Here is a 16167-nt window from a genome sequence, read left to right as displayed (position 1 = left end):
ACACTTACAAGCATAACCAGTAGCATCCAATTCTACTTGAATAGGAGAAGTGTCAACTCTAGCCACATCCATCTCTCCCTTAATACAAGATAGGACTACCTCTATAGGAAATACTAGAGTAACCCAAAGATGCCAAAAATAAAGCACAAAGGCCAAATCCAATAAAACAAGGAGGGGTACAACAAAATCCCCATCCAAGAGAGATCTAGGAGTTAAGAGAAAAACATAGTGAAAGCTAGACCTAATCATCATAGAAATCATAAATTAGAGAGGTTCCAATGTAACCCATAACAAAAAAAACTCACCTATAAGATCAAGATAAAAAAAGGAGAACAAGGAGATAATAAAGATAGAGAAACCATCATATTTCCATCACCATGACAAAGACTAAGCTGAGATATCAAAAAAATCCCTCAAAGAATCAAACCTAAAGATCTCCAATTCATGGCAGAAATAGCTTCTACAAAGCCCCACAAAAAGAGGAACCATAGAGAAAACATGTCTCGCAAGATGAATGCATCCAAAAAATAATCCAAAAATTCAAGAAGCACCACGAAGGCTACGAAAGAAAAAGGTGAGGAAACCCCAAGACCTACCCACAAAGGAGAAGCACGAAAGAATAGAAGTGAGACTTCATCCATTGCCCTCAACAATGAAGCATATTAGGAGGACTCCAAACAACCCAACATGACCAAGAATAGAGAGGCCCAAGCAAGGCAAGATAAAGCTCCAAATAGATACAACTACATCTATATTGATAGTCCCATAGATTCTTTGACTAGAATCGTCCAAATCAAACATATAATTTATATATTGATACTCAATATATTTCAATTATTTGACAAATATTTTAGGAGTTTTGGAGCATTCTGAATGCAATCGCAGGGTTGGATTTTTTGTTGTAAAGTATCAACTACCTCCTAGATATGACAACTAACCCAAACTTGAAACTCTCACAAATTTGGAAAAAGTGGTCAAATTTAGATGAATAAAACCCAATCCTAATTTTCTTAGTAGTCCTCAATGCAATTCATCAACTCAGATATCCTTGGAAAATAGTAAAAATATAATGTATAATGAAATATTTGTCATCTAACAATAGCTCAAACCTTCTATACCTTAAGCATTTTACAAGGCCATAGCTTTAATACCATGTCAAAGTACTAATGAACCCATAATAAAGTGGTAAACTTCAAGGATCGACCAAGAAAGATGCCTCCACAAAGAGTGTTGCAACAAGAGCTTGCATAGATATTGAGAAATGATATTGATCAATGATATGTGTGACTACTATATACTATTACCTTGATTATATTGATAAGGTGCAATGAGGTATGACAACTACCCTTGATAAAAATATTAAATGCTCAATACAAAATATTAAATGCATGAGAGAATTATTAAATACCTAAATGACTAAAAGTTAATAATGGAACATGACACCATTATAGCTATTTTTTATAAATGACACCTATGTTATAAGGACAACTAACCTAACTCCTAAGTAAACATAACAATTGAATAGGCTCTCCATAATAAATAGATAATAAATAACTTCTTTCACACTAACAATTACTCATAAAAACATATAGCTAAAAAATCACTAGTAATATGATTAGAATGTGGTATGTATATATGTAGAATTATAATCATTTTAAGGTTTAATATGGGAATAATTTGATTATTAATTTATTGTTTTAGAAAAAGAGGGGAACCCCATATATATATATATATATATAGTGAGGTAGTCATAAGGCTGAACCACAAAAGTGCTCAAAACCAAACTAAGATCGGATATGATCCAACTACACTATTTCTCATCAATCCATGACATAACAAACTCATTAAATAAAAGTCTATTTAATACACCATATCTACAAAGATCATGTCCTAAATCTTGAATATTAGCATAAACACATCCAAATAGATAGTGGAAGAGAATTGTATTAATCTAAAAAATACTTAAAAATGTAGATAGATCCTTTGAAGGCTACAAAAGAATTAGTAACTATAGGGTACCATCAACATTGTAGTAAACTAAAAAACCCCTTAATTACATAATGAAAAAAGCATTCACCAAATTCAACCCTCTAAAAATTGAATAAGCTCAAAAAGCCCTACTCAAAAGCTAAACCACATATGCCAGACTACAAAGAAATAGGCATAATCAAATCCTTGAAGATCAAAAAACTACAATTCAATTACACAAACATTATAATAGCATATGGAACATAGAGGAAGAGACCACAAAAGTCCAAAAAAAATAGAGACATTGCAAAAGCTCTATAGGGGAGCTAAAATAGTGACATCTTCTCCACTAACCAACACAATTTATTGAACAAATAAGGGCCAACATGAATTTCAAATAGCCAAAAAAAACTAGTTAGTTCCGAAATCCTAAAACATTAGCTCAAATTAGAAATAACTGAAAGAATACGAACCAATCACAGTATAAACTTGTATATTCAAACATTCTACTAATATAAAAAGAGAAGACGATGAAAGGAAATCGTTGGGAGAAGGGACCACCAAAATCTTAAAAGGAGAAAAAATTCCACCATAAGCTGACAAAGCAACTAACACTATGTTGAATAGAAGGTGAATTGATACCTTCAATACTTATGCCATCACTTCGCATTCAATATAGCTAATATCCTCATAACACAACGCGGTAATATTTGACTAGTTCATAACTATTTCAATAGGAGTTGGGATAGAGTGTTTAACTAGATCCTTAGGAGCCTTATACAACTCATTTTAATTGCATAGAATCCCATCATCAATCTTATTTTCATGAGGCAATAGTATATTTTTGTATGTTGTAGGACAATGAGTGACGATACTTGCCCATAAAACATTGAAAAGGCATTTAATAGCTAGAGAAAATCTAAATTATGATGCTACACGCCTACTCAGCTATCTACTTCCAAGCACTCCTGCTCTAAAAAGTGTATTAGTTTCGTGGAAGAAAGGATTTGATGGCACCAAGGCTCTGCGAATTTCTCAGAGAAGGAATGGACAAGAAAATTTTCATTGTGAATTTCCCAGTGGTGGGATAGGCCAGAAAATTTTCACGCCTCAAAAGGCGGATTATTTCAAGACAACCTTCAACTACAGGATTATCTCAAAAGATCATTTTACAAGAGGATTGGTGAAAATAAGCAACCCTTGAATACAGACAGACAAGGGCTGGTCCCATGTCTCATTATTTGTTGAATCTCCCTTAATTTCCACCTTTGATTTGCATGACAATAACCCTTCAATAAAGTCAAATATCTTTGTGAAATTGTCTATGGATTGTCGTAGTCTAATTACTTTTTTCTACAACAATTTTTCCTTCCTAGGAATGGATAATACAACTTTCTCCAGCTCTTCCAAGGTTCTCACGTGATGCTCCATCAAACTTGATCTTATACCATCTCTATTTTGGAAGAGACCATAGATAATTCTTTCTTATGTATTAGCCTCCTCATTCCTAAAAATGGTGGAATCCTTAACCTAGGCCAATTTTTATGCATCTGATTTTCGCATTCAGAGAACACGCATTCCTTGTTAATGTACTTCAGATTTCTACTATTCACTACTTCAACAATAGCAACCTCAATTTTCAGGAGGAATCTATCCAGTGGTAGTTCCTTCTCTATAAATATTCTTCGGTTTCTTTCTTTCCAAAGTCCCCATAGAAGGACTACACATCCATGAAATTCCAAACAAACTAGACTTCATCAAAAGTGACCAACTTTTAAACTATTGGAGGAGGGGTGAAGAAAGAGTAGTAGACCACCCTAGTTTGTTGATCAACCACAAACAATAGCATGGGACAAAGGGGTTGTTGATGAGAAAGTGACATGACTTTTCCTCATCTTTTCTACATAGGGTACATCTTGACAAACCTTCAAATCCAAAGTTCTTGAAATGCTCAAAATATAGACCTCTACCTTGAATGGCTACCCGAGAAAACACTCCATCCTTATGTAGGCAATGTTTGTCCCAACACAATTTGATGGGGAGGACATCTTTGATTAGAATTGACCTTTTGTATATTGATTGAAACCCATCCTTGGAATTATATTGGCCAATCTTGGAGTTGAACCAAATCAATCTATCTATACCATTTTGAAATGTTATAGTCCTTCCTACAAGAATATCCTTTAGTTTGTTCCACTCCTCTTGACTCATGAGTTAGATAAATCTTTCCATTTCCAACCTAAAGCTGATTGAGGCTCATCCAACTCCACATAGTTTATGAGATGCCTTCCCCACCTTTGATTGAAGGTATCCTTAAAAGACTAAATATCCATTAACTTATCTATTTGGGGATGATCCCCCAAGAGTCTTAGCAAAATCGGGAAGACCACCCATCGAATATATCCCATGATAGATGCCTAAGTAAGAGATTTCTACTATTGAAAATGAAATTCCAAATTCTAGAGCCTTTTTAGGGGTTAGAGGATCTGAATATACCTACCATGTTACCAGAGTTGAGATATTTTTATTTCAAGACCTTAACCCATTTAGATGAGGATGTGTGTATAATTTTCATGCTAGCTTAGTTCCAAGAGCCTAATTTTGCCACAACAGGTTCCTAATCCCTGTACCTCCATCTTTCTTGTCTCTACAAATCTTGTCTAAAGAAATCATTACAATTTTTTCTCTTATTCACCACCCCTTGTCAATAGAACCTCCTCATGATTTGATTGATTTTATTGTTGATCCCAACATATAGGGCTAGACATGAGAGGAGATAAATTGGCATTGACGATAGCACTATATTGATCATAACCAATATCTTAGGTGAAGAGAGCCACTTAGCCTTTTAGGAAGATAGCCTTTTTTCCATTTTTTTCTTTCACAAGGTCCCATAATTTAGATGTTTGAATTCCCCTATCAATAGAAATGCCCAGATAAGTGCAAGGAAGCTTACGCATTTTTAAGCTCAACCTATCTGATATTTCTCTCTCCTTCCTTGGATCTAGGTTGGAGAAGAAAAACTCTAATTTTCATTGCTTATATCTTGCCTTGAAGCCTTTTCATACAAATTAAGAATTTTGTTAAACTCCACCGCCTCTTTCTTGCTACCAAATCCTAATAATAATGTGTCATTTACAATCAATTAATGTGTTCTTTCCTCCATCCCACTAGCGATTTAAATAACTTCAATTCTGCCCAACCTCTTGGTCGCATTGATGCCTCTCCCCATAGCCTCTACCATAATTATAAATCAAAAGGAAGACAAAGGGTCTCCTTGTCTTATCCCACAAGATACTTCAAAGAATATTTTTGAGGAACCATCTACCAAAACTAAGAACTGAAGACTAGAGATGTAGAAGTAAATCCAACTGGTGCACTTCTTACTGAATCCAAAGGCCTCCAAGAACTTACATAGGAAGTGTCAGTCTATTCTATCATAGGCTTTCTTAATATCTAGTTTAATGATCATGCTAGCTTATTTATGGCTCTAGATAGAGTGTACTGCCTCTTGAGAAATAGTGACACCATCTAGGAGTGATCAATATAGGACAAAACTAGTTTGCTTGTTTAAGATGATAAGAGACAAGAGTGTTTCAATTTTGTTTGCAATGATTTTGGGGAATAGCTTATATAATACAATGAAAAGGGAGATAGGTTGGAAATATGCCACTTTATCACATTTTATTTCTATGGAATTAGGGCTATAAAAGTATTATTTATCTCTTTAATTAATCTTCCAGCTTATTGGGCCACCACCAAGGCTTCTAATACATCGTTGCCCACACTATCCAATTTTTTTTTAAAGAACCCAACTAGGAATTCATCTCGACTAGGATCCTTATCAGCTTGGAATTGGGCTGAGGCACTTTCTACTTCTGATTTTGTTATTTTTGCATTGAGCATTAGGTATGTTCATCATCAATCAACCTAGGGATATTTTGTGTAAGACTTTTATGACTAAATAGATTAGACCCTTCCCAATTATTCAACCACCCTCTGAAGTACTCCACAACACTATCTACAATTGCACCCTTTTGTTCCAAGATAGAACCATTCTCTCTCCATATTTTTTTTATCTTATTTATTGTCCTTTGTTTCTTGACTGAATTATGGAACAAATTGGAGTTTTTTTCACCTTCATCAAGCCATGTTTGCCTAGACTTTTACCTTTAAAAAACTTCTTCCTTAGCCAAAATGTCCTCATATTCATGCAGGACCTTCTTTTCTTGGACAAAGATTTCCTAATCAATCCCCTTCTTGAGAACCTACTCATTCAAAGCTACCATATCTAATTCAATCTAGAGTTTTTTTCCAAAGGCATTTTTGAATTTATCTTTGTTCTAGTCTAAGCTTTTGTTTTTTTGCTTTGAGATTGGAGACAAGGGCAAAAACTTGGACCTTGAGAATTTTTCTTTGTTCTGCCATTTCTATATCAAAGAGAAGAAATATTTATGTTTAATCCACATAAATTCATAAATTCAAATTTTAATGGCCATCTCTAGGGTTTATTTTCATCAAGTATCTCAAGAAGAATGGGATAATTTGATCTGAGCTCAGCCTTGGTTGAATTGAAGCTTTGAGGTCAAAAGAGAGGGATACCAAGTCTCCTTTGATGAATAATCTATCAAGTTTTTCTATAATATAGCTGAAGCCAAGTAAAGCCTATTATTCTAGGTAAATAGGCCTTTCCCACTTTCAGTCTCTAGCAAACTCGTTTTTGCTACCCAATCTTTGAAGTCAAGTTGAGATTGACTAGCAATTGCAAACCCTCTCTCTTCTCTGATGGATGTAGAATGGTATTGAAGTCACCACCTGGGATAATGTGGGCATGGAGGCTTCACTTGCTAGGTATTATTATATTATGTGCATTCATATTGTGGGGTTTAATATCCTAAAAATGGGGGTACAATATATTGTCTATCAGTGAAAATAGGGGATTTTTAATTCAGACTATGAAAAAATAAAATATATGGCAAAAATAGGGGAGCTTTTAATTTAGGCTATCTATTGGGAGGGGGTGAAAGGAAAGGAGTTTAGGGAAAAATTTTAAAAAAATAGGGGGATTCTATAGTATGCCTTGAATGCACATGGTATAGCCCAGGTTCACTAAGTGAGGCCCCTGTGGGTGTGGGATTCTAGAAAAGTAGCCATTAGTACGTCGATTTATGCCCAAACCTCTCTCTTCCTTGGATTGGGAATGGGGCCATAAATATATATGAGAATAAACTGGAGGCTTCTATTCAAGGATTTCATAGTGCCCCCTTGCCAATTTCTTCTAGCAATTAGAGGTTTGAAGCTTAACATGTTCCTTTTCCACAATATGGCAAGACCATATGATGCTCCTTATGTCTAAACCACTTCCACTTTCTAGAATATGAACTTCTTTGCAAAGATCAACATTTCTTGTATAGTCAATTTGGTTTCTTGCAATAACATGATATCATTCTAAATTACAATATACCTACACTTGACCAAGTGTTTCTTATTATTAGCACCTAGGCCCCTAACATTATAGGATAGGATCTTCATTGCTTCTAAGGAAGTGTGTTTTCATTTCCCTACAAGAGAATGGATGTGATCTTCATTTGTCATTTTTCTTCCCCATCCTTCACTCGAAGCTCTAAAAAACACTTCCTACCTCTCTTGTTTGTAGAACCCTTTCCATAATCAAGAATCCTCTTAGATGTCCCTTCTTGAAGGATACCAAGTTCACAATCAGAGCTATCATCATCCTCATAAGAGTTCTCATTCTCATCATTTCCTCTAGCCCCCTCTTTACTCAGTTTGTCCAATTCTCTAATCTTCTTGACTAAGAGCAACCTTTATGCCTCCTCTGATTCATTTTTTATGCTCAATGCATTGTCCCTAGGTTTGAAGTCACACCAACTCCTTCTAGTAGGGGTATATCCTCAACCAAATTATTGATGACATGGTCAAAGGGAGTGAGTGTTGGAATTTACATGAAGATTGCATTGATGAACTATTGTGTTATCACCGATGTCAATTATAACCAGTAATGATATTGTTTTGATGTTATTTTGCATCCAGTAGGTGAGCTGGTGAAGGAAAATAGTATTACTTAATAAGCAGTGAGATCAACCGGTAACCCTACCTGTTGATGTGCTAAACCTTAACTGATGGAGCATGGTGAATTGGTTGTATTGGTTTATGATCAAATGACGAATGATAATGATTATGCGACATATGCATGTTGTATGTGAAGAGTTTCAATTAGTTTTTGGCACGTAGAAATAACGAGTTTTATCTTGGGAATGAGCGAGTACATTGGATGAAGTGGAAACTGCATGATGAGTTACAGGAATCGATGAAGTGGTGATCAAGGAGTGGTCAAGGTTATCTTGAATAATGTGCAATGATTTCTATGTAATCCAACGGTCATAATTGAGCTGATTTGTTTGTAATCTCTATGAGATCTTAGGTTTGTGATGTGTTACCGACCTATTGTTTTTCTTATAGGGTTGATGAGTTAATTTGTTGTATTGTTGGCAATTTTGGTTAAGTGTAAGTGTGATTAGTTGCTGAACCAAAAGGTGTATCTACAGTATGTGTGAAGGTAGATAGAAGAATGAAAAGGATCTGATCAAGTAGTGTAGTGTTATTCACTAGATCAACAAACCCTTATTGTTCTCTAACAATTACAAAAATCAAATCCCTTAAGTGGGTAAGCTCTAATAGGCTTATTGCTATCTAAATCTTGTAACCAGATGATCCATTAGCTTGGATTTCAAATCCTCTACCAAGGTTACTCCTAACAGGGTATTGTTTCTAATCAGGGATTATAGTCAATCCCTTAACTAAGTGGTCCCTAACAGGATTTGTTCCTAATAGGACTTTTTGTAAAGCTTTAACAGACTTGGATCCTAACACGATGAACTTCAGAAAAATTCAGAATACTTGTGGGTAGTCATCCTCACTGTGGTTTTTCCTATTTGTTTCTCCACGTCACAATCATTGTGTCAAGTGGTGAATGGTTTTTGTGGTTATGTTTGTTATGGTTAATTTTCTTAACTTCTAAATCAACTTAGATATGATATGATGACCTACAATAATCTAAAATGTGCTTTTACTATTGTCAATCAAGTGTTTGAATCTTTTTGTTAAAAGGTTTTGAGAGTTTTAGAGTTGTTATACTGTTATTCGGTTATGACAATCAACCAGTATACTTGACAATGATATTACAATTTGTAGTTTACTATTTTAACTAGTTCGTTTTGAGATTGACTTGAGAGATTGTTTTTGATATTTTTGAAAGTTTGAAGGTCCAAAGTCTAATAGGGAAAAATAAATAATATGGAGTGATAGGATGAAAATCTATATCAAGAGTCTACGAATTTAATACTGGGAACATGTTGTTACTTAATATGTTGAACCTAGTAGGACTATGTCTAATGATCAAAAGAAAGAGCAACAAGAAAATAATCAAGCATTGGAGGCCATTATCAGTTCTTTGTCTGATTCAGAGTATGTTGATGTCCATGGTCTGGAGACTTCTTATGATGTATGGAACAAACATTAGAAAATCTATAGTGGTGATGAGGATGTGAAGATTGCCAAAGAAGAGAGTCTGAGAGGTAAATTTGATGATATGCAGATGAATGAAAGTGATAATATTCAATAGTATGGTCAGAGGATCAAGGAGATAGTTGGTGAGATCAAGAGTGCTAGTGGTAAAGTGGAGGATGTGACAATGGTTATTAAGGTGTTGATAACCCTTCTATTGGTCTACACTATTTGAGTTACAGCCATTCAGGAGCTAAAGTCTATTGATAAAACTAAGATAACTCTTGGCTCCATCATCAGTAAACTTACTACATTTTAATTAAATGGTTATGATGGTAATGCTCAAAAATCGTAATCTGTATTTAGAGCTTCAGTTTATAATCCACCTGTGAGGAAAAGAAAAGATGTTACTCATAGTTATGAGTCTAGATCTAGTAGAGAAGTTGATGATGAAGACAATCTGATTAATCTTGAAGCATTGTTGGCCAAGTGATTACCCAGAGGTACTAGTAAGTACACAGATAAATTACCTTTGAAGTGTTTTGTATGTAACAAGACTGGACACATTGTAGCTAACTATTCTAATGGTGACAATGAGCATAAGAATGAGAAGTACAAAGGATAAGGTAAAAGAGATTGTCTCATTGCAGTTGATGGTGGTATCACTGATAAGGAATCTGAGGGAGCTACTAATGAAGACATTGTATTTATTGCCATTAAAGAGGAGACATCTAATCAGAAGGCATTAGTTTCTCACTCGGATAATTATGACGATTAGATCATAGATAGTGGTTGTTCACACCACATGACTGGTGACCAGAGTAAATTTCTTACTTTGAAGGAATTTGATGGAGGAGTTGTGAGATTTGAAAATGACTCACCTTGCATGGTAAAAGGAAAGGGAACCATTTCTCTTAATGGAAAGAGTAGTATAGATGATGTCTACTGGGTTGAAGGATTAAAGAACAATCTTTTGAGTGTAGCTCAACTCAATGACAGTGGTTATCCATTGGAATTTAAGAAACGAATGTGCAAAATCTATGGGAGCAAAGGTGAACTGATTGCAAATAGAAAGAAGAGAAAAGGTAACCTATTTCACCTAAATCCTAAAGTCAATAACTGTTTAATTGCTAAAGTAGATGATAGTTGGCTTTAGCATCAGAGATTTTGTCATATAAATTTTGATAAAATTGTCAAAGTTAGTAAGTCCAATTCAGTAAGAGGTTTGCCTCATTTGGAGAAACTTGTGAATGCTATGTGTAAGGAATGTCAATTAGGAAAGATGAAATCCTCAAATTTTAAGAGCAAATCTTTCTCTATAGAATATTTGATAGATTTGGTTCATGTAGATGTTTGTGGACCAATAAAGACTGAAAGTATTCAAGGTGATAGATATTTTATTATCTTCACTGATGATTGCTCAAGAATGATGTGGGTCACATTGTTGAAGGCAAAAACAAAATACTTTAGTAAGGTCAAGGCATTTAGGGCCTTAGCTGAAAAGGAAAGTGGTAAGAAGATAAAGTGTCTGAGGACTGAACAAGGTGGTCAATTTACATCAGAGGAAATCACTAGATATTGTGAAGACAATGGAATTAAGATGCAACTTTCTGCATTGAGGACAACATTACAGAATGGTATTGCAGAGAGGAACAATCATTTAGTTATTGAAGCTGCTAGAATGATGCTAATACAAGGAGGTGTAGCAAATAAATTCTGGAGAGAAGATGTCAGCATAGTTGTCTACACTATGAATCAGATATTGGTAAAGAGAGGTAAGGATAAAACTCCTATTGAATACTGGTTACTATGTTAGTAAGTTTGAGGCTAAAAGTGATGAAGGCAAATTTCTTGGTTACTCCACCAAGATTAAGGCTTATAAATTTTACAACAACTGTACAAAAAGAATCATTGAGAGTGTTGATGTCCGAATGGAATATTATGAAGTTTCAAGAGAAACTAGTGAGGAGAAAAAGGAAGATGAACCTTACATTCCAATTTTGGAACTAGAACTGGTGAAGCCAAAAGATGGTGAAGTAAAAGTTGTAGTACCAGTTCAACTGGAACAGGTAGATTCTTCAAAAGAATATGATGATAGTGAGAAAGAACCTAAAGATAATGATCATGTTATTCCAAGGAATGTGAGACTCAATCATAATCCTAACAATATTATTGGAGATAAAGATGCTGGAGTACTAACCAGAAAAAGAATTAGAGAAAATTCTTGCATGATCTCCACTATTGAGCCTAGAACTACCAAGGAAGCATTTCGAGATGATAACTAGATTAAAGGTATAAATAAAGAGCTTGACCAAACTAAGAAGTACAATACAGGGACCATAGTACACAGGTTGATGAATAAAAATGTGATAGGCACTAAATGGGTATTAAGGAATAAACTGAACAAAGATGGAGTAGTAGTAAAAAAAAAAGATAGATTGGTATGCAAAGGTTATGCACAAGAAGAAGGAGAAGACTATGGCGAGACATTTGCACCAGTTGCTAGATTGGAAGGTGTTAGGTTTCTACTTGCATTTGCAGCATATAAGGGATTCAAATTATATCAGATGGATGTGAAGTCACCATTCCTAAATGGAATACTAGAAGAAGAAGTATACATTCAGTAGCCATATGGTTATGCTTTGATTGATGCAAAGGATATGGTGTGTAAACTGGATAAAGAACTATATGGTTTGAAGCAAGCACCAAGAGCATGGTATGAAAGACTACATTTACACCTAATGAAGATAGGTTTTCAAAGAACCAGTGAAGATAACAATATATATCTCAAATCTGAAGGAGATAAGATAGTGGTTAGTGAAGTGTTTGTAGATGATATCATATTTGGAAGAAATGATGTCATGAGTGATGAATATGGAAATGAGATGAAAAGTGAATTTCAAATGTCTCTAGTAGGAGAGATAAAATTCTTCATAGCTTTGCAATTCTAGTAGATGAAGAGTTGTATTTTATCACACAGTGTAAGTATGCGAAAGAGGTATTGAAGATATTTGGAATGAGTGACCGTAAACTAGTTGGGACACCACTAGTTACAGGTTGTAAACTGTATAAGGAGGATGATGCTGCATCTATTGATGAAAAGGAATACAGACCAATGATAGGGAAACTGCATTATGTTGTTCACAGCAGACCAGATATTGCTCATGTAGTTGTTTTAGTTTCCAGATTTTAGAATAATCCAAAGGAGACACACATGATAGAAACTAAAAGAATATTCAGATATTTCAAAGGTACTATTAACTATGGATTATGGTCTTATGGTATCTATATGCAGGTAACTTTGATTTGATGGTTTATACAGAGGCAGACTAGGCAGGTAATGTTGATTATAGGAAGAGCACAACCGATGGTGCATTCTTTCTTAGAGAAAGACTTGTATCTTGGAGCAGCAAGAAGAAGAGCTGTATATCATAGTCCATTGCTGAAGCTGAGTATGTGGAAGTGTATATGAATTGTACCCAATCTAGATGAAACACATTCTAGAAGGATTCAAGATGGAAATTATAGAACGAGTAAATATTTTATGCGACAACACCAATGCAATAAATATTTCAAAGAACCTGGTGTTGCATGATAGAACCAATCATATTGAGCTGAAATATCATTTCTTGAGAGAGAAAGTGCAGAGTAAAGATGTGTTACTGGAGCATGTATCTGCTAAGGAGAAGCTAGTAGATATCTTAACTAAACCTATGCCTAAGACTACTTTTGAGTATCTTAAACATCATCTAGGGGTTGTGCCCCTACATGACATCGATTGAGGAGATGTGGAATAAATCAGTCCTGGAGCTAATTGAAGAATATTGAAGTAGGATTGGTGTGGAGTGGAGTTATTGCACAAGGGGTTCATCAAGTTGCAAATTGTTGATGCAGAATAGTGAAGTATGAGACTGCATGTTTTACTTTCACTTTGGCATTGTTTTCAAAGGGGGAAAAGAACTCTATGATTATGGGGAGAAGAATTATATGATTAATAAAGAAAAGATCTATAGCTAGTTACTAGGTGAAGACATGGAGACTCAGTTGAAGGAGACTACATGGTAAAATGTAAACCAGGATTCCTATACCTGTGTAGGTGCATTACTCTCAATCATCACAATCAAGGGTATTGATACTTGTATTGTCATCAATTCCAAAGGGGGAGATTGTTGGCATTTGCCTGAAGATTGTATTAATGAACTATTGTGTTTTCATTGATGTCAATTATAATCAGTAATGATGTTGTTTTACAACCAATAGGTGAGCTATTTAAGGAAACCAAAATTATTTAAGAAGTAGTAAGATCGATTGGTAACCCTACCTGATGATGTACTAAACCCTCACTTATGGAGCTTGGTGAATCGGTTGTATTGGTTTATGATCAAATGATGAATGGTAATGATTATGCCACATATGCATGTTGTATGTGAAGAGTTCAAATGGTTTTTGGCATGTAGAGATAACCATTTTATCTTGGGAATGAGCGAGTACATTGTATGAAGTGGAAACTACGTGATGAGTCCTAGAATCGATGAAGTGATGATCAAGGAGTAGTCAAGGTTATCTTGAATAATGTGCAATGATTTCTATGTAATCCAGCGGTCATACTTGAACCAATTTGTTTGTAATCTCTATGAAATCTTAGGTTTGTGATGTGTTACTGACCTATTATTTTTCTTATAAGGTCAATGAGTTGTTTTGTTGTAGTGTTGGGAATTTTGGTTAAGTGTAAGTGTGATTGGTTGCCGAACAAGAAGGTGTATCTATAGTATGTGTGAAGGCAGATAGAAGCATCAAAAGTATCTGATCAAGTAGAGTAGTGCTATTCACCAGATAAATAAAACCTTGTTGTTCTCTAACAATTACAATAGTCAGATCCCTTAACCGAGTAAGCTCTAACAGGCTTAGTGCTATCTAAATCCTCTAACCAAGTGATCCATTAGCTTGGATTTCAAATCCTCTACCGAGGTTACTCATAACAAGGTATTGTATCTAATAATGCATTATAGTCTATTCCTTAACCGAGTGGTCCCTAACAGGATCTATTCCTAACATGACCTTTTGTAAATCTTTAATAGGCTTGGCTCTTAATAGGGTGAACTTCTGAAGAGTTCAAAATACTTGTGGGTATTCGTCCCCACCATGGTTTTTCCCATTTGGGTTTCCACGTAAATATTATTGTTTCAAGTGGTGAATGGTTTTTGTGGTTATGTTTGTTATGGTTAATTTTCTTAACTGATAGGTCCACTTAGATATGATATGCTGATCGACAGTCATCTGAAATATGATTTTACTACTGTCAGTAAAATATTTGAATATTTTTGTTAAAAGGTTTTGAGAGTTTCAAAGATGTTATACTATTAGTCTATTATAACAGTGAACCGATATACTTGATAGTGATACTACAATTTTTAGTTCAGTATTTCAACAAGTTAGTTTTGAGATTGACTTGAGAGATTATTTTTGAGTTTTGTGAAAGTTTAGTTAGTTTTCAATGTACTAATTCACTCCCCCGCTCTCAGTAGTTCCTTATTGATTTAGCATACCATCAGTGAAATTATCTTCCCTACAAAGGGTGTTGTCTATGCCAATTATGTTGCTCACCAGTTGATCTTCTATCCCTATAACTTATTTTAGAAGACCTGTTGCCCTCATGCTCTCATTGATTTTATCTTGTAGTTTGTTGATTTCAACTACCAAATGATTGAGCCACTAGATTTTTTCTCAAAACTATTGTTTAGATTATCTTGATCCTAAGGGGGGTTGTTGATAGCCTCCATGCATGGGATGTTAAAGGATGGAGGCTAACAATCACCAGAGGAGTTAGCTTCATTGTTGAGACTAGGGTTCACATTTACCTCTCGGTCGAATGGGAGATCTATTCCTTTCACTTTACACAATGGATTATGTAATATAAATCTTTGGCCAAGGATTCATCTTCCCCCTTTATCACTTCGATCAACCATTAATATTTTGCATCTAAATTCCATTGCCCATTATGATGTACAAATTGTCTAGGGTTTGGAAATACAAATCTAAATCAATTAAAACCCTAGGTGTTTCAGATCTTTCGAAGAAGAATTCTACCTCAATTCCAATGAGCAAAGCTAGAGCCTCTTCAATGCATTCCAAATATTGGAATTATGTTGTTTGATTTGATGACCATTGATCAATTCTTTTGACCGAGAGGGCAAAAGGATTTCTCATTCAATCTAAAGTTGAACTTTCACCATGATTCATCACTCTAATAGTTCTATTGGGGAGCTTGTGTACCTTTATGTGGGTTAGGGCCATGCACTCTAGGTTGTACCTCAAGTGGAGCCTTCTATGGAATCCATGCCACCTTCTGCCAATCTCTATTTGGAAGGGGATATCCACTTGGTGGGTTGAGATTGGCTCCAAGTTGCTCCTTCAAACCTGTATTGTTGGCCACTCCAACTAGGATACTATTTTCTTTTGATGGGATGACTCTCTTGCTCCTCCTATTGAAATCCTTCCTTTGTGCCTGCCTTCTACCACCATGACTGCCATGTCTAAACTCAACCTACTACTAGTCTGCAGTGATTTTCTTACCATTGAGGGCCTTTCACTCCAAATTTTGCTCCATTCTAAAAATATGGTATTTTACATATTCTATAATATTAATAATGTCCTTGCATCTTATTTTTTTATTTT

This window comes from Cryptomeria japonica, chromosome 8 (genome assembly GCF_030272615.1).
Source record: "Cryptomeria japonica chromosome 8, Sugi_1.0, whole genome shotgun sequence".
In the NCBI taxonomy this organism is placed as follows: domain Eukaryota; kingdom Viridiplantae; phylum Streptophyta; class Pinopsida; order Cupressales; family Cupressaceae; genus Cryptomeria; species Cryptomeria japonica.
This window is presented reverse-complemented; position numbering follows the sequence as displayed.